The following is a 9,110-nucleotide window of genomic DNA, read 5'->3' as shown; positions in this document are numbered from 1 at the left end:
TGAAGAATGGTTTCATATTGTGGAATTTTTAGTGATTCAAGTAATTTATGCACTTGTATTTATGTATTTCTATGGGTCGAAAGTATTTGCTTTTCGGTATAATTGTTGAGAAATTGTCTAATTAGTGGTCTAGAAAAGAATTCAGCATTTTCAGTGAATAATTTTTGTAGTTTTTGAATCATTCGCTTGTGTTAATGTAGTTGGACCATTTCCTTAAACAATGAATTTTTTGTTTCAGTTTGATTTTATCATGTATGACTATATTTTGCAGAATTGTTTCATTTTTCGTAGATCTTTGAAAATTTTGAGGAAAAATTATGACAAATTAATTTATGGACTTGTTTATGCGTTCTAATGGATTGAAGGTTGATATTTTTCTGTATCTATGATAAGAATTGTATGTGATTATTAAAACGACTTTATAAGGTGCTGCCTGACAACATTCAAGGCGTGAAGTGAACAAAGCATTTTCAGGAATAATTTTTGAACGATTGTTTGTGTTATTAATGCATTTGATTCCGTTCTTGAATCTGTATCTTTTTTAGAGACACAATGGCTGATAAACAAAAACAGAGTGACGAAGACTAAAAAACTTGAGTGTCAACCGATATTGTATTGTGTTTCATTTTAGCTGATTTAAGAAATATTGCAATGGATTTCATTTTAGCTGATTTGAGAAATATTGAAATGGATTTCTTTTTAGCTGATTTGAGAAATATTGAATTGGATTTTGTATTAGTTATCTGAGAAAAGTTAGGGGTGTTAAATGTTGAATCTTTTCCATGGTAATTTGGGCATCTTTTGTTTGTCACCCGATGCAAAGATCCTTGTTGCTAGGGGTGTACAAAGTAAATCGACAAACCGCACCAAATCGATAAACCGAGAAAAAAATCTGACTAGTGGTTTGGTTTGACTTGGTTTGGTGTTGGGAAAAAAAAACCAATAGCTGGTTTTGGTTTGGTTTTAACTAAAAAAGTCAAACCGAACCAAACCAACCCGACATTACATGTATTCAATTTTTAAAATATTTTATACATAAAAATATTTATTTGTAAAGTAATTTATAAATATTTCTTAAATTTTTTATCTATTATCATATTATTCAAGCTTGAACTTAGAATTTTGAATATCAATAAATTTTATATCCTATGGATGTTAGTAACTCAAATAAAGTCCAAACCAAATTAACTCAACACTAATCCTAACAAAAGAAATTCAATTTACCACTAGAAATAACAATAATGTTGGATATCTATTCTTTAGTTTTGCATAATTGATTTAGAGAGTAAAAATACACAACTTAAGTTTTTTTTCTTTGTCATATAATTAATACTTATTTTAGCATGACTTAGTATTTTTAGATTATGCTCATTTTCTTTTATGGCTTGTTAATTAGCAATATTTATGTTAACCGATTATATTAGCTTTTGTTGAATATTTTAATACAATGTCATCACTCTTCTCACATTTTGTGTTATTTTCTTAAGAAACACCTTAATTATATAATTGTATCTTACTAGGACAAAAGACATATTTAAAGTAAAAGTTATATGTTTTGTATCAAGACTATTCCGAAAAAAAACCCGAAAAATCCGAGAAAACTGAACAACCCGAACAATCCGAGAAAACCCGAGGTTGAAAAACTCGAATTTTATTGGTTTGGTTTGGTGTTTAAATTTTAAAACTCGACGCAATTGGTTTGGTTTGGTGTTTAAAAAATCCGAACCAACCCGATCCATATACACCCCTACTTGTAGCTCTTCAAAATAAAAGTTTAGAGTTGTGGGGCTGCCAAAAACCCAGAATTATGTTCTTGACTATTATTATACCTAAATCTCAATATTTGTATTTAGACGCATAACTCTTTATTTATAGAAGGTAAAAGACATTATTGTATACGGTAAAAACCGGATAAAGTTTGTCCGGTGAAACTTGGGATTGGTAAAAGGAAGAGAACGAACGGTAGTGTCTGATCCGAAGAAGCTTTGCATGAATTCGTTGTGTCCGGAGACAATTCCTTAGCGTGGTTAGGTCCTGTCCGATCCTTATATGGCCGAGTTGGTTGTAGCCGTTTGCCCGGTTCGAATATAGCGAGATCAGTCGTGGCGTTGGCCGGTTTTTCGTGACCATTCGATCGTGGCCGTTGGTCCGAATAATCGGTTATTCGCCCGCCACGTGTGGGAATCGCCGCCCGTTCGAGAGTCGTACGGGTGTCGGACCGTACGACCTAATCTTATCCATATTAGGTTTTCTTTATCTAAAAGGGCCCGTGATGTATAGAAGGCCCATGAGAAAAACTATAAATAGGGTCATTCCCTCACTTTTAGGGGTTGGCTTTTCGATCCACAAACTTTGTACTTCAAATATATTATAAAATTTCTCTTGCTTAGTGTTCTTCAGATTTTTGGTCCGGTTATAACGGGAACTGTTCATTAAATCTCCTTATTCAACATTGCATCTAACATATATAGATATATAAAACTTGTCTCTTATACACAGATATAAACGTCCTAGCCTTCAGCATATCAGTTCACTATTTGCCCAAGCCCTTAACAAACCGAATAGATTTGACTTTCTTTGATTCCTTAAAGTGTAGATTAAAATACCACATATCCTTTGCCTCATTTACAAATTTAACTTATTACCCATTTTCGAGGTAAACAATTATTTCACTTCTAAACTTGACTAAAACTCACTTTAGCAACTAAACTTTATGAGCGTTTAAATAACCCCATAAACAACTTTCTTCTTAATTAAATACAATCCCAAATGCTGACGTGACAAAAAAAAAAAAAATTAAGAGAGTAAAGAACACAAAAAGGTGGACCCGTTGATATAAATTATTATACAATTAAAAAATAAAATAAAAATAATATAAAATTTAAAATAAAATAAAAATAAAAATGCACCCCCCTCCACCCACTCCTCTTCCCCCACCCACTTAAATCAACCTAACTGAAACCCCCCACCCCCCTCCTCTTCCCCCACCCCACTTAAATAAACCCAACCGAACCCCCCCCCGCCGCCGCCACCACCACCACTATACCCATTTTAATCTCGACCACTACCATACTCACCCCACCTCCATAACCACCACCATCGCCGCGGCCAACCTTCTCCACCACCGAAGCAACAATAATTTCCAACAGACCATCTTCTTCCAATTTTGCTTCTACTTCTCATTCAAATCACCAAAATAAGAAAACCCACAAATATTGGTTTGCTTCATCTTGTTCTGGACAACCCACAAACCTTCCGCACCTCCGTTCAAATTTTGATTCCATCTTTTTAAAGAGGCAGTGTTGATATTTTGCTAATTTTTGACTGAAATTGCGATTGGTATCAACAAAAAAATTGAAGATGGGATTTTTTGTTGATGATAATGGAGGTTTGAATGACAAGGATAAGGAGGAAGATGAAGATGACAAAGATGGGATTTTTCAGTTGGGTTGATTTAAGGAGGCGGTGGTTATGGTGGTGGTGGAGGTCGTGGCGGCGGCGGCAGTGGTGGCGGTTGCTACAAGTGTGGGGAGGATGAGGAGAAAGAAGAAGAAAGAGAAAAGGGAGAAAGAAGAAGAAAGAGAAAAATAATAAAAGAAAAACAAAAAAATGAAGGTTGGTAATTTTTGACATGACAATGAGTCGTGGCAATTATGTGGAATGACGTGGCGCGAAAGTGTAATACACCTACACGCATTTGAGAGTGGTATTATTTTTCGGGTGAAAAATAATTGAAACCTATATTCTTTAGGGGGTATATAATTAGAAGTTAAGTTTAGTTGCTAAAGTGAGTTTTCGTGCCAACTTTAGGAAATGATGTCTTTTCTCTTTATAGTATTAGTTTCAATACTCAGATGTTTTCTAACACTTTTAGTTTCAGTCACATAACCCGTAGCGTTACATAAAATGACAAAGGAGGGTATAGTCTTTTGAGCACATATAATTTTTAGGGGGTATACTACATCGATTAATAATATAAAGATTAATAATGGAGAAAAGACATCATTTCCCCCTGAAACTTGGCAGCAAAACTCACTTTAGCAACTAAACTTAACCGGTAATTATTTACCCCCCTAAACAACTTAATTATAATTATTTACCCCCTTAACGGTGACGTGGCAAGAAAGTGTACTCAATCTTAAAAGCGCGTGGGAGGAAAAAATAAACACTAAAAGTGATCCCAACCGTATTTATGTCATCTTCTAATTGGATGATATATTAATATTTTCTTAATATTTTATTTTCTATTTTAAATTAACTTTTTCCTTTTCTTTCTTATTCTTTTCCTTCTTTTTCTTTCTACTAAATTATATTTTTTCTTCGCGCTTTGTTTCTTTGTATATAGATTTAATTTATGGGTTTGATTTGACACAAATAAAGAGATTAAATTTGTTGAGTTAACAAACCAAAATTCAGCCCACCGTGAAATTCATTCAAATGCATAAAGTTGACATTTGCATAAAATTGACATTTGCTATTGTCTTGTGTTGGTTTCTCTCTATTGTTCGGGTTTTGTTATTAAGCTCTAGTTACTTTAATTTCTTATTACATATTCAAGGAACAATCTTCAATCAAATTACAATTCTTGTCTTCCAAAAAAATATTATTGTTATCAATTGAATGCACCACCTTTAAAACAATAGGACGGGGCACTTTAATATCGTATTTGTGTTAACAATAACAATGACAATTGTTATTGTTATTCAAACGCGGATTTGGAATTATGGGTTGCATTGTCTCAAGTCAATTCATACTTATGTTAATTGTTGTTAATTTGTAAAAGCTGAGATTAAGCATGTGAGTTGGAACATTATCTCGAGTGAAGATTAAAATGCAAGCTGATCTCGAGGCATACTTTCTTAGAAATGCAAGTGCTGAATATCCAGGGCGACTTAGTTATATTTAGTTATGCCGGATCAACTGATTTTATTAGTTTAACTAAAAGTGTGAGGGCCACTTTTTAGTTATGTTTATTATGCGGGTCGTGACTTTTAGTTGTGTTTAACTAAAAGTCAAAAATTTTTTAGACTATGTTTAGTTATGCAATGCTCTCATATCGTTTCTTATATTGCAAGTTTGTATGTTATTAGTATTAGGAAAACTTAATACATTGATACGTGTGGTGATTTTCATGTTCAAGAGTGAAAGTTGAGTATTTTGGAAAGGAAAGCATCAATCGATAGAGGAAATAACAAAAGAAAATATGAAAATGCAGGAGTTAGCCGTATATCCTTGAATGCTTATTGTTTGGGCTCCTTCTACCGAAAGTTAATTATTTATTAGATTAGCTCATTGGTGGAGGAGAAAAATCTACTCACTCCCTATACTTCCTAAAGAACAAATGTAATGGAAGTCTAAAATGAAACGTAGCTTTCACCACAAGGATAGTTGTATTAAGTATCTTTCAAAATTTATGGCATTGCTAAAGAAAACGATTAATGTACTTGCCTAATATCCTAATGAAATGGGCATGTATATGATTTCAACCTAATCAATTTAACGTTTGAGACAATTTGTTGTTGATAAATACAAGGACTTCGATAAGTATGGTATGGTGTAAATTTCAATAACGAAGAAATCACAATTGCAAATACGGGGGGGTGGAGGGCGCGGAAGAAGCGGGGCGCGCGGTGGTTACTTCGGGCGGCGTGTTGGTGAGAATGAGGAGAAAGTAGAATAAAGAGAAAAAAATAATAAAAGAAAAATAAAAATGAAAGTTGGTAATTTTTGACGCGGAACGACCCAGCAATGACGTGGCAACGACGTGGCGCGAGCGTAATACACTCAATTCCATCCGTTGAATTCGGGGTAAATAATTATCGCTGTTGTTTAGGGGTAAATAATTACAGCTGTTTAGTTGCTAAAGTGAGTTTCTTCGCCAAGTTCCAGGGGGAAATGATGTCTTTTCTCTTAATAATGCAACGTTTATAGTGTATAAATTAGAGAAAATTAAGTTGGCTGTCCATTATGGCATCTATTTTGCATCTTTTAGCCTAGCTACCCATTTCTTACCAAGATATACCTTTCGGCAATCTCAATTGCAACTTATAGCCTGTTTGGCCAACCTTATTTTTCCGAAAAGTACTTTTTTTTTTCTTTTCAATAAGTGCTTATTTAAAAAAAAAGTGAGTTGTTTGGTCAAACTTTTGGGAGAAAATAAGATTTTGTTAGGAGTATAAATAGAGACACTTTTCAAGTTTAAAATAGCCTTTGCCCGAAAGTACTTTTGAGAAAAATACACTTAAAAACACTTTTTAAAAGCTTGGTCAAACACTAATTATTGCTCAAAAGTGCTTTTAAAATTAATTAGCCAAACACAAATTGCTTTTCGCCAAAAGTACTTCTAAAAATAAACACTTTTCAAAATAAATGTAATTTGCTGGATTTCTACAAACAATCTTATTAGCCGACCAATCGATTAGGCACCGAACCAATCGAAGAATAAATTGGAGTAACTAGGGTGGACGCTCTATTCTCCCGATTATCAAACAAAGATTACGTTTTCCCCTCCTAAAAATCTAAAGACTACAAATTATCTTTCATCGTGTGTTGGTTCATAATGTTAAAAGTTAAATATACAGTGTAGAACTTGTGATTGATTTATAATTGTGCAACATTTAGCTTACAATTATATAATTGTGCAACATTTAGCTTACAATTATAGCCTTTGACATTTTTAGAGCTTTTTTATTTCATTTAACTGAACTAAAGGTTTTGTTTGCACCAGGACGGATGATCAAAACCCAGTTGCCCCGATGGTTTGTTTACTGAAGTAGAACAAAGAAGCTAAGTAGGTTGCGACTGTGCAGCTAAACCTTTGACAAGATACTGATGGGCCTGAATTGGACAAAAGCCCCATTTAGAAATATCTATTGGCCATAATGACAAAAAAGAAAATAGGGATAACTACATAGCATAACTAACATTAGTACATATTTATATTTAGTAGCTATAGTTTAAAAAATAAATACATTCCATAGCTAATAATTATATGATAAATACAACTTATAGCTATATATATATATATAAAATAAAATACCCCATCATCACATTATTCACTTCCAACCAAATCCTCCCCTCTCTCTCCCCCTCTCCCCCCACCCATGCTCGTCGCCGGCGACCTTTTTCCGCAAACTTTTACGATAAATTAATTTATCCGGACCGATCTTGTCTAATGGATCGACCGTGATATACATCGGATCTTCACCGATTGGCCTCTCGTCCTTCTCCGGCGAACTTTTACAAGGATCTTGTCGGGAGCTCTTCAAATAACATCAAAGACACATAAATTCAAATTGAGGAAGTTATTACTCTTGCCGTAGTTGGGATAATTCATAAAAACGCACCCTTATTATCGTACTTTGTAATGAATGTTTTCGTAGAAAGCAACAAACGGGCACTCCACATACAAAATCAAACAAAATTTCCCAACCGAACATTGACGCCGCCATAAGGGTTGTTGCTTTAAATTTCGAAGAAATATTGAATCGATTTGATCCGGAAAAGTCGTTGAGAAATATTGAAAAGTGTTCATCGTCGTCGAAAAGTGTACATCGTCGTTGAAAATCGGATTATTATCGCAAAAAAGTTAGGGGGCACTCCATATACATGTTGATCTTCATCGTCGACAAGTGTAATTTGTCGGAGTTTGGCCGACGGTGGCTTTTCGGTCAAATTCTAGACCGGATCCGAAAATCAAGTTTCTTTTTCTGTATTCATTAATTTTTTTAGCATACAATTCATTGTATTCATTAATTTTTCGCATATTTGTCGATATTTACCGTGTATACAATGTTTTTCACTTGTATTTATTAATTTTTTGGTGTATCTATATTGTATTCAGTTTTTTTCGCCTGTATCTGTTGTATACATATCGAAAAATACGATGTTTTTGTGTAATTATTGGTGTGTATGTATTCAGTTTTTTACTTGTTGTATTCATGAATAAAATAAGCCAATTTATGAATACAGATAATTATTTCATGAATACGGTGAGAAAAAATTATTTTAGTCATGAATACAAAGGAAAATAAAAATTGAATACAGCAAAAAAAAATGAATACAGCAAACAAAAAAGTAGCTACAAGCCGTAAATAAGCAAAATGTTGCTATGCCAGATTTTTAACCCTTAAAATGTAGTCATTTATGAAATTTTCCCAAGAAAATATAGAATAAAAAGACGCCCACCGTGGGGCTCGAACCCACGACCACAAGGTTAAGAGCCTTGCGCTCTACCAACCGAGCCTAGACGGCCCGAATTGGACAAAAAGCCCCATTTAGAAATATCCTTGTCCATAATGACAAAAAAAGAAAATATAGGATAAAAAGACGCCCACCGTGGGCTCGAACCCACGACCACAAGGTTAAGAGCCTCGCGCTCACCAACCGAGCTAGACGGGCTCGAATTGGACAAAAGCCCCATTTAGAAATATCCTTGTCCATAATGACAAAAAAGAAAATATAGGATAAAAAGACGCCCACCGTGGGGCTCGAACCCACGACCACAAGGTTAAGAGCCTTGCGCTCTACAAAAAAGAAAATATAGGATAAAAAGACGCCCACCGTGGGGCTCGAACCCACGACCACAAGGTTAAGAGCCTTGCGCTTTACCAACTGAGCTAGACGGGCCTGAATTGGACAAAAGCCCCATTTAGAAATATCCTTGTCCATAATGACAAAAAAGAAAATATAGGATAAAAAGACGCCCACCGCGGGCTCGAACCCACGACCACAAGTTAAGAGCCTTGCGCTTTACCAACCGAAAGACGGGCCTGAATTGGACAAAAGCCCCATTTAGAAATATCCTTGTCCATAATGACAAAAAAGAAAATATAGGATAAAAAGACGCCCACCGTGGGGCTCGAACCCACGACCACAAGGTTAAGAGCCTTGCGCTCTACCAACTGAGCTAGACGGGCTTTGATTCTTTTAGCTCACAAAATCACTGAATTAGTCGAGGCACCTTAAAAGTCATCTTGCTCTTTTCCATCCACTATGTATCGCTATATGCAGTCCAATACAAAAATTAATTGGTTCGCTAAACTAGCTATAGTGCCTAGTGCCATAGTTGCTTCACCTGTGTTTCATATATTGTCGTCCTAAGTTGCCAT

General features: G+C 34.7%; 3 non-coding genes across 3 annotated transcripts; all 3 read right to left on the bottom strand.

Annotated features, from left to right (window-relative positions):
- Positions 1 to 8,180: 8,180 nt before the first annotated feature.
- TRNAK-CUU (transfer RNA lysine (anticodon CUU)) lies at positions 8,181 to 8,254 on the bottom strand. Its single transcript has one exon. It is a non-coding gene; the product is annotated as a tRNA-Lys (tRNA).
- Positions 8,255 to 8,555: 301 nt separating this feature from the next.
- On the bottom strand, positions 8,556 to 8,628 carry TRNAK-CUU (transfer RNA lysine (anticodon CUU)). Its single transcript has one exon. It is a non-coding gene; the product is annotated as a tRNA-Lys (tRNA).
- A 217-nt stretch (positions 8,629 to 8,845) lies between these two features.
- TRNAK-CUU (transfer RNA lysine (anticodon CUU)) lies at positions 8,846 to 8,918 on the bottom strand. The gene has a single exon. It is a non-coding gene; the product is annotated as a tRNA-Lys (tRNA).
- Between the last annotated feature and the right edge of the window lie 192 nt (positions 8,919 to 9,110).

This window comes from Lycium ferocissimum, chromosome 6 (assembly GCF_029784015.1).
Source record: "Lycium ferocissimum isolate CSIRO_LF1 chromosome 6, AGI_CSIRO_Lferr_CH_V1, whole genome shotgun sequence".
Lineage (NCBI taxonomy): Eukaryota > Viridiplantae > Streptophyta > Magnoliopsida > Solanales > Solanaceae > Lycium > Lycium ferocissimum.
The sequence above is the reverse complement of the archived record's forward strand: the minus strand, read 5'-3'. Positions and strand labels throughout refer to the sequence as shown.